Genomic DNA, 19,777 nt, shown 5'->3' with positions numbered 1-19,777 from the left:
ACTCTGCCTCTCCACTCATCCTCCACACTCATACAGCTCTCACACCCACCTCCCCAAGCCTTTGTTCCTGCTAGAGCCTCAAAACTACAAAATCATTGTGACCCACTTCCATATTCATCAGGTTTTAGGGTCCTAAATTGTAAAGTCTTGTGAAGAAATATTCTGTTGAACTCAGAGTTTACCTGAACTGAGAGCAACATTCCCATTGGCTCGTGTATTTAAAACTGAAGTCCCTAAGTTGGATGGTGATGTAGAGAAAATTCAGCCAGTTTAAAAAGCCCGAGCCTAGGGGACAGAAGAGGCTTTTAATCCCCTTGAAGAGTTCATCCAGGGCCTATTACCAAGCCTCCAGAGTAGGGTTGTGGGGTAAGCTCTGACCCAGAGGGGCTGCAGGGCTAAAGGTCTAGGAGAGCGAGGGGGCTTCGGCACTCATCGAGCCCAGGATTGAGAGCTCTTCATTGGGTCAGGCAGCCAAGAGGTTCCCCTCTGTCCTGCTCCCCACTTTGGTACTATTAACTGGCAGTGTGAAGAGGCACTTTACTTCTCTGCTCTGCATTTGTCTCTCTCTGTCTGCTGGCCTGCCTGACTACAAGCATGCCAGTTTAGTCCAGTCTATCTCTAGATAGTTAGAGAGGGGGTCCTCGGTACTCGTCATATCCAGGGTAAAGAGCTCATTAAGGGGCAGGCAGGCACTGGAGAGCTCCCTTCAGTCTTAATCAACTTCAAAACCCTTTACAACTTCAGGAGTTCATGGTAAATCCTGTGCAAAGTATGCATCTATAGATCCATATATAACCATGGATCTCAGTATGATGATACGTAACCCTTCTAACCGTAACCATCCTCTTGGTGCTTAAAGAGACCTGGCAGTTTTCTCATATCACTTCAATTAAAGTCACATAAGAGAGTCTGCAAGTCACATGACTGTAAACAGGTACTGCTGTTGTCATGGATAATGTGAGCTGGATGTAAGGGCTGACCCTCAGTTATGTTATGTGGCAAATGTGATGTCGCTAAAGGAACATGTCGCATTCACTCATTCACATCACATTCACACACTGATGGCACGGGGCTTTGGGGTTCAGTGTCTTGGCCAAGGATCTAAAATCACACCCCTGAACCTCTGAGAGACTGACTACCACATCCACCTGATATTTATTTCTCCACTTAAGTCTTTTCCCAGACTCCATTCTACAACACTTCTCATGCAGACATTGACAGTTTTAACCACAACCTCAATCTTCCATTTCACTTTGGCACCACATTTTCTCTCTTACTTCTTCATCTTTTCCTTCAACCATCATTTTGATAACTCAATTCCTTCGCTCTCTTTTTTTCTTCATCTCCCCTCAGTTTCTTTCTAATACTCTTTCCTTTCTCTGGGCATGAAACAGTCTTGGTGATTTAGTGAAAACACTCAGGTAGGCAAAGCAAATGTCAGAGCAAATGGTTGCTCCCACAGGAGAAAGGGGAAATAGATCCTCTTCTGTTTTATTTTACTTCCCTCTCTTTCATTTTTTCACAATGTAATTCTGTTTCTTACCAGCTCATATCAGAAACACTAAAACCAAAGTTAAGACAGCAGCTAATGAGGCCACTGTTTGCAGCTTGGATCACCACTCGATAACCAGCCATGATATTTTATACTGTGCAGTTTGATTACATGATGAATACAGTGACCATGATAAACCCAGGAACTCTTATCTGAATCATAAGAAGTAAGGTTGTATAAGAGGTGTTTTGAGGACTTTTAAATGGATTTCAGTTGCGACTTCAATTTTCTGAAGAAATGACACTCGGCAAACAACAGAATCTAAGACATCTCCCAACAACATGAAGCATACCAACAATGACCAACAGTGCCTCCATGCTGCCTACATGTTTTCCTCTCCTGGTGTAATTCCTCATGCTAAGTGAACTGGCATGTTTATGATAACATTACCAGTATTACAAGATAATACTGAAACATTTGATACAACACCTCTCTCTGATTGCTCCCATGAGTGTTTGCATTCCCTGGAACAGTCGTTCTTACCCATGAGGCAACATCATTAATGGAGCATGCACAACTAACAGCTATCATAATATTATGATCCATAACTACAGAGAAGAAAGAAACGCCATTAGAGGCATGAGAGAGGTGTAGCAGCAGGCCATAGTGAGTTACACTTACATCGCCCATCCCTCCTCTGCTCTATTCATCTCGATGTGATCTAAGACCACAAGATTTCTGTGAATTATAGAAACCAGACCATAATAAAGCCATAAATATATTTCTCAAGGAGAGCCACTGAGGCATTAACAGAGACATTAGCATAGGCTGCGTCTGCTCTCCCTCTAACACAGTGATTAACTAACAGTGTGTGTCTGTGTGTGTGCGTGCGTGCCTGTGTGTCTGTGTATTAACTAAGATGTGTGCAGTGAGATGAGGACTGTGTGAATGGGATCAAGTGTGATTTGGTCAAAAGCATAGCAAAGTGATAAAAGTGCTTTCCATTTATTAAATGATTCCTGATTTTAGATTTTTTTTAAATCAGGTCCTTGTTTTAATCCATTAACACAAATTGGTATGTGGAATTCAAATTATCATAACTCCTCAACAATTTCGGCTAGCAAGAAAATTCAAACAGTTCCAACAATTTGCATATTCATTTTTGATTGGCTGTAGATTTGAAACCAGATAAGATAAAATCTGGAGAGTGGCACTGTGATTCACACATTCACCATGTCTCTGAGTGCTTTTTCGTTGCAGCAATGGGTTTGTAAAAAAAAAAAAAAGCACACATTACGAACTTTACAAATGAGACTACAGGTATTTCAAGCTCTTCCTACGTTAAAATAAATGTTGAATAGAACATCACCATGTTGTCATTTGTGTTGCCCTGTAATAGAGCTTCACCTAAGTAATGACAAATTTCTTTATTTAGATTACCATGGTTTCAAACAAAATACGGTGTACAACTATGTTGCACAATTAGATTTTTTTTTCCACTCTTTTGAAAATAGTTTGTTTTGATGTTATTGTCGTCTCAGATTAATTTTAATTTTCTTTTTTTTTACGTTACAAAATTGACTCTCTGAAAAAGCAAGTTATGTGCAGACTCCAAAAAAAAATTGAATATCCTGCAGTTCCAAAGAATATTGTGCTGGTATTTCATTTTTACAAGTTTGAGAGATTCTACAATGCAATTGCTGTATTTTGAAATAAATGTTAAAAAGGGTAGTATTTTACTTATTTGTTTATTTTTTTATATTTTTTTAATTGCACTTTTAAGCAATTTGTTGTAGTAGTTAGGACATGAGACATAAAAACACCTATTATTAAAAACTGGGACATAAGGGTTATTAAGATGTAAAGGAAATAAAAAAATACTCCAAAAATAGTACCACAGTGTGTAAAAGTGTAAGAATTTGTCCTTTTGGCAGGGGTCAGCCCTGTGTTTCCAATTCCAAGAAAACATAAAACAGACTGAGTGAAAAGGGTTACTGCTGAGGCAGAGCTTACAGTTTACAGATACCAAGCATCTCTATTCATTTCATCAAGTCAGGCAAACAAAACCAGATTTTGGATCAAATTGTTAGAAATGTGGGGCACATAGAGCTTTAGGAACATTGGGCCGTGGGAACACAGGCACACTCCTTCCTGGCAGCCTTGCACGATGGTAGGTGCATCTATTCACTGTTGAGACTTTGTATGTCTGAGTTTAAGTGTCCAAATTTATACTTGGGATGTGTGCATTTTTGTTTAAGTATACATGTGTGTGTGCTTTTGTGCATAAATATGTAAATACATGCATATATGCAAGGCAGGAAAAAGTCTGCACTCCATAAATAAGCCCCCCTTTACTGGTGCCATTTACATGCATGTTGATACAGAATTAAGAGTGCTTGTCGCCTCGTCGTGAAAAGGAAACTTATTTATCCCCAATAACAATGCAAATAGCATGTTTACACCTGGTTAACAATATAAACCACTGGGACAATCTTATGAGTTCCTCTCCAAGTCCAGTAAATAAAATGTCCTCATTAGCATACAGCATGTAGTGGATATGGAATGAATAACACTTAACTCCTGCGTCGGCTGCAATCATTTACAGCAGCCTCTGCTATGGCTGCCAGACACCTTCATTATGGTGTGCTGTAGTGTGTGTATGTGTAGGATTTCTAAAGATGTGTGTATGTATAGGATGTGATTATGATGCTAATGTATATGTGTGTTTATGAGTCAGTGATGCCCAGATTCACCTTTAAATTATTCTGCTGCTTAGTGAAGAGGAGCAATAATGAACTGCAATGTGTCTTCAGTCTGCTCAAGTAGCCTACTCACATCTCCATGCTGTCTAGCTGAATAAAAAAATTAACTGAAAGCATCACAGGAATTAAATATTTGAACTGATGCAAATGTTGCCACTGAAAATGACCAGGTCAGGATGCAGGATTTTCACACTGAGAAAACATCCTCTGCGTTACTAATCAAACATTTCAGTTACAGAGAAACAAAGTTTTTCTCTGCTGAGCCGACTTTCTGGTTTAAAATCAGTGATCTGGATCTATGTATTCACAGATCCTAATGATGGCATTTTCTTTACACACACAGTATGGAGACATTTCTTCCTCCTAGGAGGTTAATTAAAAAAGTCCCGATCTTTCAGTCGCAGCATCAATCAGAACTCCTCTAAACAGCAGGGAGGAATGGAAGTCTCTCCATCGTTTCCTTCTTCCCTCTCCTCCTCTTTCTTCTCTATTTGTGAGACGGCCTTATTAGCCCTGCAGTTTCTGTCCTCACTAGATCAAGACCCGGCCTTTTAATGTTTGCCATACATGCCCGTGTGAGTGTGTGTTCTGTGTGTGTGAGCAGAGGAAGCCACTTCACGTCCTCATCAAGTGAACATCTCTCCCTGGTTTGTGTCTAATGAGCGATGAGCGGGGCAAAGCCACTAATGACGCACCGTTTAGTGTGTGTCCTGTACACACTCGCTGTATGGTGACCAGGAGGCTAGTTAGCAGTGTGGGCGTGTCCTGTAGTAGCTGGTTTTGATTCGGTGCGTTAACAGTGCAAGGCAGCAGAGGTCCCAAGGTCAGGCCAATTACTTCCTCATTGAGAGATGTCTGCTCTTTGATTTGTCATTTCCAAAGGTTGACGGGGTTCTAAGGGTTTGGCTCAGGGTGAGGGGGGTCTGCTGAACACCGATTAAGGAGCTGTTAATTGGAGCATGTTGTTTGGGCTGGGCAGGGATGTGTGTGTGTCCACAGGATGGTGTGTTCACAGTGAGGACTGCTTTCATGCTAATTTGGCATGCATCACTTTATTGTTTGTAATCTTTGTGTCCCAAAAGAAAAGTATGTGCGTTATATTGCCATATTTGTCATTGACACTGATCAACAGTCGACATGTTCATGTTTTTTTCTGCAGCCCTTTTCTTTTTCTTCCTGCAACATGCCCACCTTCTAATCACAAGATCAAAAAAAACAACAACAAAAAAAAACTCCACGTGTCTTCCACCAAGACATATAAAACTCCAGAAGCTGCCTGGGCTCTATGTGTGAGCACAAACAACTTTTCTTCTTTTAATGAATAAGAGTGAATTTTTTGATACACTTTTCTTTGGCATATTTAATTAAACTATTTAAATATCAGTCTGTGAACCTCTGTTTGTTTGTCTGAAAACTTCACTCATATAATCTAATAATATTTCTTAGGGATGTAACGGTATTGTAAATATCGCGGTATTCCCGTTTCAAAATCCTCAAAATAATGCCGTGGCATGACTCAGAGTACTCTGGCTTCTGTAGTTTTTCGCTGGCGCTATGAGTGGGCCGGTCTGAGAAGTAAACCATATCTCCCATGATCCCCTGCGTGGGCCGAAGTTAACCACATCTCCCATGATCCCCTGTATGGTGCAGCAACAAATGGCGGAGAAGAGTGGAAAACTTAAAACCTCCAGCGAAGTTTAAGTCGGAGGTGTGGTGATTTTGGGTTCGCAGTAAAGAAAAACGACCGCGGAGAAAACACAACGGCAATGCGACATGCAAAAGTCTGTTTGCAGACACTGCCAGACCGCGATTGTTTACAAGTCGGGGAATGCAAGTAATATGAGGAGCCACTTGATGAACCATCACCCGGAGAAGATTCTAGATGAGACCCAAGAAGCAAGCGAGACCAGACAACAATTCGTGAGGCATTTCAACCACGTTTTCCTCATGACAGCACAAGAGCTCAACTGATCTCAAGGCGAATCGGGGAATTTATTGTCAAAGGCCTGCAGCCGTTTTCAGTTTTCAGTGGTGGACAATGAGGGATTTAAAAGGTTGGTGAACGTGCTTGAGCCAAGGTCCAAAATTCCATCCCGGACATACTTAAGCAAAACGCTAACACCAACACTTTACCAAGAGACAAAGACAAAAGTGAAACAGAGCATGGAGAAGGCGGAGAGTGTCTCACTCACTACGGATAGTTGGACTTTGCGAGCTACACACAGCTACGTAACCATTACAGCACATGTTATGACTGGTGAGCAGGAGATAAGAAGTATTGTGCTTCAAACTCGGGCTTTGTTAGAGTTACACACCGGGCACAACATTGCAGAGATAATCCTGCACAGTTTTTTGCACTTATAAATACCTGTTGATAATAATAAATGTGGTTAGAAAATTTGAGCAACGTTTGTGTTCAATTACAGTAAGTGTGTTTATCCTGGCACTTGTTTTTCCACACAGTGGTCTTTTTTCCAAGTCATATTTTTTCTTTGGTGATACCGCAATAATACTGTACCGTGGCTTTAATACCGTGATGATATCGTACCGTGAAATTTTGATATTGTTGCATCCTTTATATTTCACCTTTGCTGCACCACGCTCTCTTTTGACGCTAAACTTGTGTACCAGGACTCAGACCTGGTGTGAGATTTAAGCGGACCCTCTGCCTAAATCCAGACCGACAAGCAGATCAGGACATGGACATGAACGTACATCGTTTTTTCGGTTATATACGTTTGATAAAAGAAAGCCATTGATCAATCATTGAATACTTCACTGAAAAAGATAAATTGGACTCAGAAAGTGAGTTTTAGTGTGTTTTTTTAATATCAATTGTTTTTGATCAAACTCATCTATAAACACAAATAAGCTGGTTGACAAACTCTCACAGGATCCAACTTCAAAAAGTCTCATCCCAGGCTCTCACCTATCACTCATAAAACATCATGCAGCGACAACATGCTAACAGAATCCGTCCATGAGGAAGAGTTGGTCAGTCAAAGGGAAATAATGGCTCGGTAATTTGGTTTGTATTCAAAGTTTCAGATGACCAGCAGCGAAATGTGTTCTGTTGAGAATGTCTAAACCTGTTGCCTGAATGATATCATGGGTTTGGTGCAAGATAAAACAGTAAAAAAAAAAAAAAAAAAGAAAAAGTCATTCTGTGGCATAGATTCAACAAGGTACTGAAAATATTTCGTAGAGAGTTTGGTCCATATTAACATGATAGCATCACGCAGTTGTTGCAGATTTGTTGGCTGAACATCCATGATGAGAATCTCCCGTTCCACCACATCCCAAAGGTGCTCTATTGGATTGAGATCTGGGGACTGTGGAGGACATTTGAGTACAGGGAACTCATTGTCATGTTCAAGAAACCAGTCTGAGCTGATTTCAGCTTTATGACATGGTGCGTTTTCCTGCTGGAAGTATCCATCAGAAGATGGGTACACTGTGCTCATAAAGGGATGGATATGGTCAGCAACAATACTCAGGTAGGCTGTGGAGTTCGATGCTCAATTGGTACTAAGAGGCCTAAAGTGTTCCAAGAAAATATCCCCCACACCGTTACACCACCACATGCCTGAACCGTTGATACAAGGCAGGATGGATCCATGCTTTCATGTTGTTGATGCCAAATTCTGACCCTACCATCTGAATGTCGCAGCAGAAATCCAGACTCATCAGACCAGGCAACATTTTTCCAATCTTCTATTGTCCAGTTTTGGTGTTGCTGTGTGAATTGTAGCCTCAGTTTCCTGTTCTTCACTGACAGGAGGGTCACCTGGTGTGGTCTTCTGTTGCTGTAGTCCAATTGCCTCAAGGTTAGACGTGTTGTGTGTTCAGAGATGCTCTTCTGCAGACCTCGGTTGTAGCGAGTGGTTATTTGAGTTACTGTTGCCTTTCTATCAGCTCAAACCAGCATCAACAAGGCATTTTGGCCCACAGAACTGCCACTCACTGGATATTTTCTCTTTTTGGGACCATTCTCTGTAAACCCTGGAGATGGTTGTGGGTTAAAATCCCAGTAGATCAGCTTTTTCTGAAATACCCAGACCAGCCCGTCTGGGACCAACAACAATGCCACGTTCAAAGTCTCTTAAATCACCCTTCTTCCCCATTCTGATTCTTGATTGGCTGATTAGAAATTTGCGTTAACGAGCAGTTGGACAGGTGTGCCTAATTAAGTGGCCAGTGAGTGTATATATCAAGTGTTAACATTCTGGTTCAATTTTATGCATCAAAGTAACATCTTAAGGCTAAGGCAAAATATCAAGATATATATCATATATCCTGATATTCTTAAAAATCTTGAGATATGAATAATGATACCATACTGCCCAGTCTTAGTTCAGAGGTTAAAGGCTAAACTTCTTTGGAATGAAGATAAAATTTGTGTGTCATCTAAAACAACATTTTAACAGAAAAAAAAACTACTGTTTCACTGAGAGCCACCATCATCTCTACCCTCATGTGTCTGTGAATTATCACTGTTAATATCTGTAAATGTTGTTTCTGTTGTTAACACTGTTTTAGTTTGTGTTCATTGGCTTGTCTTTCATCAGAAACTCATAATTTGCAGTGAAATGACTTCTTGTGCACGCACAGCAGTTGTGTGTGTTAGTGCGTTGTCTGCACGGCACAATTTGTTGTGTGTGATGAAGTATTGAGCTGGGCAGCTTCTCACTGGGCTTGTTTCACCTGTCATAAAACACACCTCCTTTATTGGCCAGGATATTCTCCCACACACACTGACGCACACATGCACACACAGCGAGCACTTAGTGTCATGTCTCCCTTTAATCCACTTCTAACCAAGCAATCTCTCGGGTTTTGACATGTACAGCTGTGTTGTGTTTTTTTTTTTTTTGTGTGTGTGTGTGTGTGTGTGTGTGTGTGTGTGTGTGTGTGTGTGTGTGTATGTGTGTGTGTGTGTGCAGGTGTGTGTACGTGTGTGTAATTTGTGTGTGTGTAAGTGTGCAGGTGTGTGTATTTGACCAAGATCAATGCCAGGTTGTTGTCAGGAAAGTGTGTATTTAAACTACAGGGCAGTCCAGGGAGCGTGAAGATGGAAAGGAGTTGGGAGGAGGAGGTGCAGAGGATGAGATATTTAATGTGTTTGCTCTTCTTGCTGTTAAGTCATGATTCATACATCCACAAAGCCCTGCAGGGCAAAGCTGATCCTGTTCTCACAACAAGCCTGGAGTGTGACAGAGAAACACAGGCCGCACTCATTTCTCATTGGGTTTGTTGGGTTGTGATGCAACCTGAAATCCAAAACATTTACAGCATAGGTAACGAACTGGCAGGTTTGGACCCAGACCTTTTATCAAAACATTATATAGGAGGTTTAAATTTGTTAGGATGCTTCTGCTTCTGCTTGAACCTGCACAGCTTTTCAAATGTTTACAGTATTAGTTGAGGAGATCAGGAAATGCACAAATTGCATCAAGTGAAACCATTCCACATGACCATGAAGTGTCTGCATTCCAGGTGCTGGAGATAGAGAAAAATTAGAAAGCAATACAAAGAGAGAAGACAAAGAGAAAAACATAATCACTTATGGTGCTGTGTAAGATAAGTGTATATCAAAAGCGGAGCTTTAAACCCAGAGACAGAGCGTTTATTCAAAAACTATTCTATGTATTTTCTCTTATTTCTAAATGCAGCCAATGAAGTCATACCTATCTCCTTGCTTACATCCGTCTGCGTAATTTTTAAGAAACAATAAATGTTGTCAAAATGTTTTGAATCATACAGAATTTATTTAATTTGACAGTTTCTGATTACAAACTAAATTATTATTTAAGCCACTTTGTTTACCAACAAGATGCTAACTTTAAGCCACTGTGTTACAGCACCAGATTAAAAAGGCTTCTATTCAAGTCAATAGCCACGTTTCCGTCAAGCAGTACGGTGGTTCAGTACCGTTTGGTACAGTTAAGCCTGATCCCATTTGCGTTTCCACAGCAAACTGTGATCTCTCGTGGTAGGTGTCGTGTAAGCTGGATGATGAAAGCGGTGTATAAGCGTGACTCTGCAGCATTACACAGTTTACCCCGCTAATAAATCCAATGGAGAAGAAAAACGCAACACAGTAAACACAGAGCATAGATGGAAGACATGCAGCATTTCGTCCTCTTGTAGCTCTTTGATACAAAGTGCAATCAAGCTTTGTTTCAGAGAAGACTGTGTGCCGCCAGGAGAAATGCAGCCGCTGTCGCACAGTAAGTGACGACTCTTTTAATCCACGGTCAGCAGTGTTGTAGCTTCCGAGAGCGGATCGGCACCCATACAAAAGGGTCCCATAAAGTGGAACAGCTCGTCTCAGTCTCGGGACTTATACTGTCCCGGTATAAGTCAGTGGAAACGCCACAAAATGCACGCCGTACCGAGACGAACCGGACCAGTCTGCTTGGTGGAAACACGGCTTTTGTCTCATTCCCCGATGGATTTGCTCTGTTGCTGTAGATGCGTAAATTCACTGTGGGGCAGATTGAACCAGGCAGGTCTTCATGCACGGAAACTACCTAAAAATACCCAGTGACTTTCAGAATAAATGATAAACACACCAAGCCAATAAAAAATACTTTTTTTTACAGAAAGAGATGAAACTCTGTAAGCCTTTGTGACTAAGAAGTGATGAATGATGAAGACCATCAACACTGAGTCTGAAATTCAAACACCAAGACAGAGAGCTACTGGTACAGATGAATAAATAATGACTGATCTGTATCGTAACAATAAAAGGTAAAAGTCTGATCGAGAACATAACAGCACAGAGAGAAAGACTTTCATTAACTAAAGTGAGTCATTGAGTGTCTTTACACTGATGAGTCTACCCGCAGGGACACAAATAGCAGATACACAGAGGTTTGTAAACAGGACTTATTCTGTGGATGTATTGCAGCTATTTGTGCTGTTGTTTTTCTATTTGCTCGAGGGCTTTGTTTTCACAACAAGTTTTCCTGTTTTACATGCAAAGGCATTGTTATTGTCTACATGTTTTGGGGCCTTCGTCCATACCCTGAGACTTAAAAATCAAAATGCACCTGGTAACATACTTCCTCCAACTCATGGCTCACTTTATTCCCTGGAAGATTTGGAAGGGGTCCTACTGAAGCTTCCTTGGCCTCAGTCTTTTTTTTTTTTTTTAGCTTACACTGATTAAATAAAAACAAAGATGGTTGAACTGAATAGTGTCATTAGTGCTGACTAAACTGTTGATGTTTATGTCGAGTTATCTGAGCCTGTATACTCAGAGTTTAACCCAAAGTTTTTAAATCTGTTTTAGAGTTACAGTTTTAATATTAAATTGACAGAATAATTTGTTTTCTTCTCCAGGTTAACTTCATATCAGCACTGTGTGGTTTAAACTGCCTACATGACTTTAAAAGCTTTGTATTCATGTGCACTGTACATTAGCTGTGGTGCTGAACTATTCAGGCAGGATGTTATAAGCGACATGTGCTGTCCTTGGTGCTGAAAATGTTTGTGCTTGCAAACCTGTTTCTTTTTCTGTCGTTCACTATAAGGCTGACTCAGGGCTATCAGTATTTTTGTCCACAAGCTTTCTAGGCCTGACATTTTTTTCTGAATAAGAGAATAAAGTAATGAAACCCTTTGATTGATTTAAATGTAAAATATGGTCTTCATATTGTAACTGATCATAAAAGACGTTTTGTGTACATATACATGCCAAAATAAAAAGGCATGAGCACCTATTTGCAGACCTGCAGACAAATAATCTTTGGCATAACCGAAAAACACAAACACATCCATACCTCCCAGACTTTCCTCTCCAAGGTAGGTCTAACCCCCCTGTACCCCTCCTCACTGCTGAGACAGGGCCATTCATCCATCCTCTCTCCCTCCCTCAGCGCTCGCCTCTTTATTTATTTATTCACCGGCTCACGGCCGGTTTGTTTTTTAAGCAAGACAAATTGAAAGGAATAAAAGTCCAGGCTTGTACAGGCTGCTGCTCCTATTGCCTTTGTGTCAGAAGGCAGCACACTGGGTTATGAATCACGGTGCATGCAAGCGTGTGTGTGTGTGTGTGTGTGTGTGTGTGTGTGTGTGTGTGTGTGTGTGTGTGTGTGTGTGTGTGTGTGTGTGTGTGTGTGTGTGTGCAGGTAGTTAAATCTGTGTGTTACCTTGGAGCTGATTGTTTTTAGAGAGGTTGGTTAGTTTCTAACTGCAAAACAGAAAGTTTAACCAGAAAGCACAGAAGCCCATTTTACAGTATTTCACTACAGTTCAAAGCACTGCTCTTATTTTAGCTCAGTCTTCTCCTTCAGAAGCTAACAGAGTATGTTGTTAAAAGTAAATCTATCATACAAACATAATCATATCATATCATACATATATTTTTCATAAGTAAAAAAAAAAACAAAAGCTGTGACAGACAAAAATGTCATATAAAGATACACTTTAGTTCAGGTTTTTGGGGCTTTGACTGAACTTCTGAAAACTTAAGAAAGACAGTAAAGAACATTGTCAGCAGGAGACTCTGGATGGTAAGTGATGCAGGCTGCGGTCTTATGCGAGCCTCTGGAATACTCCTATGTGGGCATAGACTCACGGTTTAAATACCAGCCAGGTAACCCATCTCTCTTGCTCTCTAGTTAGCGCTGCAGTTTCTCTTTGTTGTTTTTAGACAAGTTTTTTGTTTGTTTGTATTTTTGTCACCTCTCAAGCCAGCAGACCTGACAGCCAATCAGTGCGCTGCAAGCAGAGGACCACCTTAGTGTTGGATCAGATTCTAAAAGGAAAAGTGTCTGCGTTGAGTCCACTATTGTTTTGGGGTCAAAGATTCTTATGATTAAATAAATAGTATGGTAAAATTGATCCACATGCAGCAAATCATAGCGTATCTTCATATAACCCACTTTACACACTTTAAGTCACTCAGTGCAGCCATTAAATACATCCATATAAACCAAAAAGAAAAGACAAACCTGTTTTCTCAATGCCATAACCATCTTTTTAGTTATTATCGACCTTCCAAAGAGTCACATTACAAGCCCACAGAACATCTGAACAGTACGCGAACCTGTAACAGGACAAATAAAAGACTTACATTGAACTGGTTCAATCCTAAGGATGCGGTACTGCTCATGATGCTCACTGACATGGTCACTGGGGAAAGACAAAAGTAACATTTATATTTCCAGTTGTACCATGTCTTTTTTTTAATAAATAAATAAATAAATAAATGCAGCGTAACTGGTCCAGTCAGATGTGTTCACACTGAAACAAACCCCATCTAAAATGTCTCATTTCTTTACATCTTATTGCTTCAATTGCTGCAGAGAAACACAGCCTGAAAAAGCTATTTTCTTCAAGAGGTCAGTGAGGAACAGTAGACACAATACTGAGCCACATAAAACCTGTGTGTCCTCTCAGCTGCTGAGAGCACAATGAGATGCACCGTCACACACTGCTTTCATATATATCTGTGTATTGGTGAGATACACACTGTATCTGTGACCGGAAAAAACTGTGTTTGTGCATTTAAGAGTGTGTGTGTCTGTGTGTGTGTGTGTTTAGAGAAAGAGAAGGAGGCAGAGACATAGTTCTGTTTTCTGTGAGTAACAGACTCAGAGGCCTGGCAGTGAAAGAGGAGCGGAGTAGAAGCATCTAGAAGACAGAGTGCAGTGCTACTGCTCAAACATACACAGTCATATGACACTTAACATGAAATACACAGACATCCACACTCATATCACGAGATAAGAGCAGAGCTATTACACCAGAATGCTTTAACAGGGACAAGTTTTATATAAGGTCACAAAAGTACAACTCACAAACTTCTCAGAAAAACTGCATAATTTATCAAAACACACAGCGGTGAAATACACAACGTGTTCCCTGGAGCACCGAGGTGCATCAGAAGAAGACAGAAGCAGTTAATTGGCAAGTCAAAAAGACTTTTCCATGAAAATCTTTAATCTTGGTTCTCAAAACTGATTTGAAACATGGCTGAAAAAGTGTTTCTAAAATAATTCAGGGTTAAAGTCTGAGCATCTTTGCTAAAGAAAAAAAGACTTTTACATTAAAATTGAAGAGTGATGTGTTTGAGGACTACTGGAGAAGTTGGATCGAGTTTATCTCCATTTTAACCGCTTACACAAGACTTAAATTAAAATTTAGAATTAGCTAAACTGAAACCTCCTTGGTTTTACGCAGCACACGCATGTTACTTTTTTGTTACTCTTTTGTATTTCTTTCTTTATTTCTCTCTCTTTTTTTTATGTTTCTGTTTTCACATCACACTGTTTTGATTTGAATTGTTGTACACATAAGTGGATGCCTAAAGCTTGAACTGTAAATAAAAAGAAAATTTACAAAAAATACAAAAAAAAAAAACTAAAAAAAAGTGGAAAAAAATTGATCCTCTTATCAAACTCCAGTTCAGACATTTCTCTAAAAAAAACTGTTGGACCTTTTAAATGTTTATACTCCTAAACCCCAGCTGTGCTTTATGAACTGCCTATTTCATTTTTTTTGTTAGTGTATTTTTAGATTTTTAATGTTTTATTTTCTGATTCGTTTGTTTGCCTGCTCCATAAATGTGAAAACAGTGGTTGATTTTTCTCTTTCTTTAATGCTCTGGTGGCCCTTTAGGGGCTGCCAGCCAGGCTACCTTTCACTTCATCTTGAGCTATATTTTTTTAAAGATGGTATTTTAAATCACTACACAATTTGCATTAAAAGTTTGTGCTCAAACTAAGTCACCCGTGAATTCTTCATTACCTGAGACAAAGGTGATTGTTAACAGCAGAAAGAAGGTACTGGGAAAAATTTAGCTAATAAATCCCATCATTCAAAACTTTAACATACCACATTAAAATGACAATATATTGTTTATAATATTTTAATACAAGAATACGTTACCATCGTACTGCTTTACTCCTCTGACATGTTATCAATTCTGTTAATATTGTGGATTCCTGCTTCAGTGAGTACATATTTACCTGAGGCAGGTTGGGAGAATATAGGGATATAAGGGCAGACAGATTAAAACCAGAAAAGTGAAAATATTTGAGCAGCATCTTGTTTGTCTTGAGAGGCAGTACCTGCTTGGACTCTGTCACACACCATGACAAAACTCTCAGAGAGCACACAGTCCATCTCGTCATCCATCATTCTGCAGGATGAGAGCCCTGTCTACACTTCCCACTGACCTGTGCACCGTTCTGGTAGGCTGATCTTACCTCGCTATCTGTAGCCTGAGTCATGATGTGCAGAGAGAAACCAAAAGGACTCGCAGGTGCAAGAACCAATAGAGACTGACCAAAAGAGAGCAGGGGAGGAGAAAAGAGAGAAGCCCTGGAGTGTAACTCAATATAGGAGAAAGTGTCACGTTGACAAATGTAACACAGTGTGATCTATTAGTTATACCACAGACTATGTTAAACAGCCGCCCTGTGTGTCTGTGTTGGTGCACACACACAAACACACTCTCAGCTTGGTGGCCTTCTCTATCATTTGTCGCCTATGGAGAGAGAGCAGCAGTTAGACGACTTGAGTCTGACAGCAAACGAAAGGAAACTCATTTAGTCCACTGATCTCACTCTCTCCCTCTTTCCCTCGCGCGCTCAGTGTTGAAACAAACAAATATTTGTCCTCATTACTAATTAAACAGCAGCAAGAGAAAATGCACTGAGGGAAATTGACGACATTGTTCAGGCCCTGATCCAAACACACACACACACACACACACAGAATCTGCATCTTTAGGCTCTGCTACTGAAAAAGAAGTAAAAAATAAAATAAGGTGTGTTTGTTTGTGTGTTGTGATTTATGAGCAGTGTTGCAGGGCTGCCGTTGCAGCTTCCACCTGTAAGCCATTCATAAAGAAGCAGCTGAATAATGAATGGCTGGTGTCTGGGGCCCGGCTAGGCTACGCCGTGCCCTGGTGGCTGTTTTAAATGAATAGGAATTAGTGAGCTAGAATGGAGCAGAGGGCCCACTCTGTTTATGTGTGTGTATATTAGTGTGTGTGTTGGAGAGTATGTGTGAGAGAGATATTGCTGTTCATAGGCACAAGGGACGACCATTTATCAGGCAGCGGCCATGTTGGCAGGCATGGGGATGTGCTGGGTTTGGACTGTGGGGCATTTTTAAAGTAAATTTGGCCTTGTGCTTTGGGGCTTTAACAGCAGAGCTATCATGCGAACATAGTACACTGTTGTTAAAAGAAAACTGCCCACACCACTAAAGACAGCTCAAGGTAATGAGCTTTGAAATAACAATCCTACAGCATAAACACTTTTTTATAACTAAAGAGGTTTAATATTAGCTCATGCTTTCAAACTTTTCCATCTTTACCACCCTGTTACATTGACTTGGTTTTCAACATAAACTGAATAAACGAGACAGGGACAGAGACACTGTGATGTCACCTGCTGTTTTTTTATTTGCATAAACAACGTCAAGAGTTCAGATTCTCCCAAGTTTGTTCTCCTCAGCAAGCAATTTTAGAAGGAGAGGTCAGCAAACAGGAAGTCATCAAACCCAAGCAGTCAACACCTGTGTTCACCTTCAATACTCCCCAAGAGAGACTGTATCAGTGTTGGTGGCAGATACCTGCTATTTATTCAACATAAGAGCAAAAAAAAGCCAAAAGAGACAAACCTAAAATCATCAATTTCATAGTATTTAAGTTCTTTGTTTAAGTTTAGAAGCAGATCTAGACCCCGGGAACCACACTGCATTGTCCCTGTTTGTGCTCACCACATCACTTTTGACTCATTTGTGATATAAGGTCAGAAGTAGGATGCTCTAACATCATAAGAAATCTCATTGTCAGTATGTTTACATGCACGCCGCTGGCTGAGAACATCTCACTCTGCTTTAATAGGCAGTGCTGTATTCTATTTTGATAAGCAAAGTTGCATGGGTATCAAACCAGTCCCAAAGAGGAAGCAACATTCTAACGGCAATGGCCAAGATGGATGCAGCTCTTGCTCTTTGTTTCTTCCATACTGTGCGTGAAATTACTTAACATGATTTTTTGTGGTGGAGTGCAGCAACCCAATTCATCATGGTCATCTACTTCATCTTATGGGTGAAATTATGCTCACAAGGCAAATCAAGTCCTGCCAAATCCAACCGTTGTTCAATAGTAATCGCATTATCTGTGTGTGTCTTTGAGCCATACTCAGTCTTTTCTACCTCTAACTAAGTGGTTTACATGCATTACAATAGTCAGATGTCATGCCGAGTAAGCTCATAGTCTGATTTCTTCAGCTGCATGTAAACGTACTGAGTTTTCTCATGCAGTGATACTCAGACACTCAAGCTACTTCTCACAGAAGCATCTTCAGCTCTCAGAGTGTTTTGTCAGTACGATTCGGACTTCAAACCAAGTTGCAGACTTTGTTTTAAAATTCTGATGAACTGTATAGCCGCGTTTCCACCAAGCAAACCGGCTCAGTTCGTCTCGGTGCGACGCACATTTTGTGGCGTGTCCACTGACTTATCCGGGGACAGATCCCTAAAAACCGGGACAAGCCGGCCTACTTTTTTGGGACCCTTCCGTATGGGCGCCAGACAGACTGACCCGCTCTCGGAAGGTGGAGCAACACACTGCAGACCGTTGATTGGTCAAAAGAATCGTCACTTACCCCGACAGCGGCTGCATTTCTCCTGGCGGCCCACAGACTTCTCTGAAACAAAGCTTGATTGCACTTTGTATCAAAGAGCTACATGCCAAACACAGAGAGGTTGAAATGCTGCATGTCTTCCATCTATGCTCTTTGTTTACTGTGTCGTGTTTTTCCTCTTTGTTGGATTTATTAGCGGGGTAAACTGTGCCGCGCTGCCATGGCGTCACGCTATTGTTTAACAGCTGGGGCTTGCAGCATCCAGCTTACACGCCGCCTACCACGAGAGGGCACAGTTTACTGTGGAAACGCAAATGGGATCGGGCTTAACTGTACCAAACCGAGCCAAACTGTACTGAACCGACCCGGACGGCTTGGTGGAAACGCAGCTTACGACAGACTGTTTTTGTTTGTTTTTTTGACACGTTTTTAATAAAAACTTTAAATTAATGTTCCATTGATGCAAACATCACCACTTTCAGAAAAACTTGTTACCTTTATGTTTTGCTTTATGTTTACATTTTTTTTCCCCAAGTTACTCTCATTATATTATTCATTTTAAATATATTCTTGTTGTATTATTTTTATTATATACTTTGTTTGCTGTAACACTGTAAATTTACCAGTGTAGGGTGAATAAAGGAGTATCTTGTCCTATCTTTACTAATGAGCTGGATTTGCGTCTCAACTGTAACTGAAACTGGGGCCTCTCTGTCTCTAAAGACCTTCCATAAAGCTCAGATCCACAAGCTGTAGGAAACATTAAAACAGCATTTTTTTAAGGTGAGACTTCAAGGTTGTTTTATAACTGTCAAGCTGTGTGAAAAGTAAGCCCCATAAAATATGTCTAACTTTATATCACCAGAAAAGCAGCCAAATGAAGCATTTCAGGCACAGATGCAGATTTAAATGTACTCTAATTAAGTTTTCAACAGATGCCAGTATGCGATAAATAAGAAGCTTTTAAAGCTGAAAATCGTGAAAAATTTGCTCCTGATGGAAGGTAAAAATTGACCAATTCAGCTTCATTTAAATGATTTGGAGAGTATATTTAATAAAGCCTACAGTTTATCCACAGTCTATCAGAATGAACTTTGGATAACTGTTTGCCAAATCTGGAGTTACATATTTTGTATTTGGCTTTAAGCCCATTTCACTCAGATGTCAAGCCAGCAAAGACGGGTCTCTCATGAGATGTCCTTTTTCATATTAAACCACTTGTTTAAAAAAACAAATAACAGCTTGAATTTTGATCAAATGTCTATTTCATTCAGGAAGTCACATTTAGAGGCAAGATAAAATACAAAAACATCACATCACATCAGTATTTTTTCAATACATATAGTGTAGAATTGATGAGAGCACAGATTTAGTGTATAATAGTATCAATAAGCAACACATTAATTCTGGTGCTTATAAAATAATACCTGCCTCTCCTTACCACAACACAGCACAAGTGCCACAGATAAAACCAGTTTCACACTGGCTGTGTTTCAGTGGAGAGCAGGTAAGAAATGAGTAAAAATAATCTGCTTTGTGTGAAGAGGTGTTATAAATCTGTGCTGCCATTAACAGCCCTGCTTCTTCGCTGACTGACAGCCAATAAGTAATTCATTTATAATTCATGCTCATTGTTATGTGCAGCGACAGTTTGTGAGGATTTCAAAGTGCTTTGGACATTTGTTCTTGTGCTTTAACACTCTTACTTCCTCGCTGTGAGTACACAAACTCATGCAGATAGGCTGTGAATTAGCCTACAGGGAAACACATGAAACCACTAATGTCACATTGTGTGTCTGCCGCTGTGCTTTGTTTCAGGGTTTAACTATGGAGAGTGTTAAGCCAGGCCATTTGTGTCTCTAAATTGGTTCGTTTGTTACGTAGACCACTCTGCTTCACCATTCAGCCCC

At 40.3% G+C, this 19,777-nt stretch overlaps 1 protein-coding gene across 1 annotated transcript in view; it reads right to left on the bottom strand.

The window, feature by feature from the left end:
• LOC141804257 (E3 ubiquitin-protein ligase Rnf220-like) overlaps positions 1-19,777 on the bottom strand; it is a 167,193-nt gene that overhangs the window by 117,606 nt on the left and 29,810 nt on the right. The window contains exon 2 of the mRNA XM_074688600.1: positions 13,337-13,395. The gene's annotated coding sequence lies outside the window, so the exon portion shown is untranslated. The remainder of the gene's footprint in view (positions 1-13,336; positions 13,396-19,777) is intronic.

The sequence above is a fragment of the Halichoeres trimaculatus genome, unplaced genomic scaffold, assembly GCF_033239565.1.
Source record: "Halichoeres trimaculatus isolate MK-OKI-2021-1 unplaced genomic scaffold, fHalTri1.1 fHalTri1_scaffold_15, whole genome shotgun sequence".
Taxonomy (NCBI): Eukaryota; Metazoa; Chordata; class Actinopteri; order Labriformes; family Labridae; genus Halichoeres; species Halichoeres trimaculatus.
The sequence above is the reverse complement of the archived record's forward strand: the minus strand, read 5'-3'. Positions and strand labels throughout refer to the sequence as shown.